The sequence below is a fragment of the Vidua chalybeata genome, chromosome 12 (genome assembly GCF_026979565.1).
Source record: "Vidua chalybeata isolate OUT-0048 chromosome 12, bVidCha1 merged haplotype, whole genome shotgun sequence".
Classification (NCBI taxonomy): Eukaryota; Metazoa; Chordata; class Aves; order Passeriformes; family Viduidae; genus Vidua; species Vidua chalybeata.
In genome coordinates, this window is record NC_071541.1 from 17,440,489 (window position 1) to 17,443,699 (window position 3,211).

Sequence of the window (3,211 nt, forward strand, 5' to 3'; positions counted from 1 at the left end):
CATTCTGTCAACTTGGTTTTCTTAGCCTCATTTTGAGTATTATTTAGGGGTGTATTTGCAAAGCTACATTTTCCTTCATGTGTTTGACAGCTCGTGTTACTGAGTGTCCTTCAGGTCACCTTGTATCCTGAATATCACTTTTGGGGATGGAGACTGAAGCCTAACCAAAATTACAGGTCACAACATAAAGCAAGGACAGTGTAAGCTGCTGAATGATCCTCTGACAGGCTGCTGCCAAGCAAGTCCAAAAGGATTGATTCTAAGGAAGTCTGTAATTTCATTAAAAATATCTTCTCAACCTCTTTAGACTTGTGTGTTAAGTATTGTGCCTCATTCATCAACTTGACCAATTCAACATGAGGTAAGTGATGCTTTCTACTCTGTCTGAAAATGTTTTTGCTAAAGTGTTTGTGTATTTTATAGTTTTGATAAAAATGCTTTAGAAAGGTTGTAATCACACCCCTGACTCATTAATCTTTCACTTGAAAATATTTTATTTAGGCAGGTCAAGAGTATTCTTTATATGACACCACGCAGCAGTGAATTGTTTCGTGTATTGCCAGCTGTGTTCTAATGTAGCATTTAAAGGAAAACAAAGGGAGAAACACAGAATTTTTTAACAACCCCACTAACACCCAGTCAAAACCCCATAAAAATTGGGTAATTTTGTAGTGTTATTCCTTGATTTTATTGGAGTCTCAGCTGCAGTCTGATAATGTGTTGGAGGTGCAATATAAATAATTTCACTTCCAGTTTTATTTCACATTTTCTCTTAGTTGACTGGGGGCAGCAGACAAAATGCATACTCCTAAAAATCTAAATCTAGAAAACATATAATTAATATTTGGGCTAGAAATGACACCAGGAAATTGCAGTTATTTGTGGTGATTTTGTTGGCACTGCTTTTTAGTTCATCTGTTCCTCTTTCAGCAGGTGCACTTGTCCAGTATGGCTGAGTTTGAAAAGTGACAGGCAGAGAAATGCTCAGAAGAAAGCTGTGTGCATTCCCCTCTCTCTGCACACAGGGCTGAGGAGCAGAACCTGGGTTTTGATTAAAACCTGCAGATTCCCTTAAGGAGCACATAGGGTTTCAAAGGTACCTTCACCCTTTATTGCAGCAAACGGTTGTATAGGAGAGCTAACTGCTGAACTGAAAGTTGGGAGCCCAGGGTTAGGTGAGAAATATTACTGGTTATGTTTTCATAGTGTTTAATCAGCAGATGTCTATGGTAGTGTGAATTTTTCCAGAACTAAACTTGGCATGCATTTAAAACTCATGGCAGGGTTGTGTGGGAAGAGCTGGACACACAGGAGGGAAAAACTTCAATTATTGCCAAACAAGCAATTCTTGCCTGTTTTATTTTTTCCAAGTATGGAAACTCAGTATCATATCTCAGCACTTGTAATAACTCACAGATTTGCTTTAGCCAGTGGTTTGGGATCTGTTTTTATCTCTGGTTATTATTTGACCATATGTAGTTGTTTTGCAGCCTCTACTGCAGGAACCTGGTCAGATGTATAGTTTTCAGTGAGTCATATAGGAGGGGAAAAACATGCATGAGTTAAACCTGTCAGAGGTGAGAGAAAGCTGAAGGAAATGTTACTTTATCCTTTCAAGAGCTCAGGCTTCTGCACTGATGGAATTGTGTCCTCTGCAAAGGCAGCCCCCCTCAGAGCCAGTTAGCCATTATAAAATAACCTCTGATATCCCATTTCCCTTACTGCACTCAAAATAACTTTTAAACCAGCTGCTGCAGCCTTTTCATTCTAACACTTCTTGTTCCTGCAATGGGATTTGTGGTTCACTCTCTGATGGTACCTTGCCCCTGGAATCAGGTAGGATGTCATTCTCAGACTGTTGGACAGGGGTTGCAGCTCAGCTGTGCTGTAAAGAAGGTTCTGTAGCAAAACAAATTGTTCATTCTCAAAACACCAACCTACAACATGATTAACGCATAGATTAAAACATTACTGTTTGTGTTATCTCTGTGAGGACACTCTACAGGCATTGGTTATTACATTCTGGCCATATATGAAAACAGAATGGCAATTTCCTCTGAATATTTTCAAAAGCAGGTTAGCCTTTGAGCAACTATTGCACTGTCAAGCTTTAGGACTAAGTTTTCAAATTAGTCCAGGCTCAGCAGTGATACTTCAGGTGTGAAGGTGTTGGCCCTTGCTCTTGGAAGCACTTTGATAAACTTCAGCCACAATGGGTTTGTAGATCTTTGTAGAGATCACAGATGACTTTTCTTATCAGTCTGCTAAATTACAATCAATAATGTACATTTTTTAAACAATTTACACTGGTAGTTTGCATTTGCTGTTAGATTCACAGCAGATAAGACAGTCTGTGCAGGCAGAACTGCTGCAATTTGACCCTAATTGTAACCATTTGGTATTATAGCCATAAATAATGCAGACTAACAAAAACATGCAGTGGTGAGGATGACTTTGTTCTAATTGTTTAGAACAGGCTTTTAAGCACATTAGTGGGATTAATATGAATAAACTCAACTCAGGTCAGGGAGGTTGTATGCTACAGGACGAGGTATTTTGTATTTGCCATCTTCACCTATGTGTCAGCTTGGTTTAAAAAGATGGGCTTTTGAGGCCTGATATGACACAAAGCAGTTGTTTGGCTTCTCTGTGGAGTTTGTTTCAGTTGGGGGATGGATGAGCTGCAGAGGCCCCTTCCAATCTCACCAAGTCAATGATAATGCAAGACGTAGAATTGAGCAAGGTTTCATTGAGCAGGAAAAAGCAGCTCTGGTGAGCTCAGCTTTCAGCCAAGGGGAAACCCTGGTTGCCATCCCCACGGGCAAGGAAGCAGATGGGTGGCTGCTGCTGAGGAATGTGAGAATTGTGTGTAGAACATGCCTAGTGCCTTTCCTTTGCTCAGTACTTCATTGTTCAGTCTTGTGCAGTCTCGTGCCTGTGCTTGATGCCAGAGTAAATTGCTTTTCTCAGTTAATACAGAGGCACAGCTTATCTGTAACATGGTGGGGAAATGCAAACTGGCTGTGGAAAAGCTGCTATGGTGGGAGTTCTTCAGGGAGTGAAGAACAGATCATCAGGGATGATGACCTGTTGCATACATGATTGGATCTTTTTAATCCTGAGAAAAATTTCAGGAGAAAGTAAAAAAGGAGAATTGCTGAAGGTTAGCACAATCTTAAAATAATCCAGACAAGGTTGATCACTGTAAATG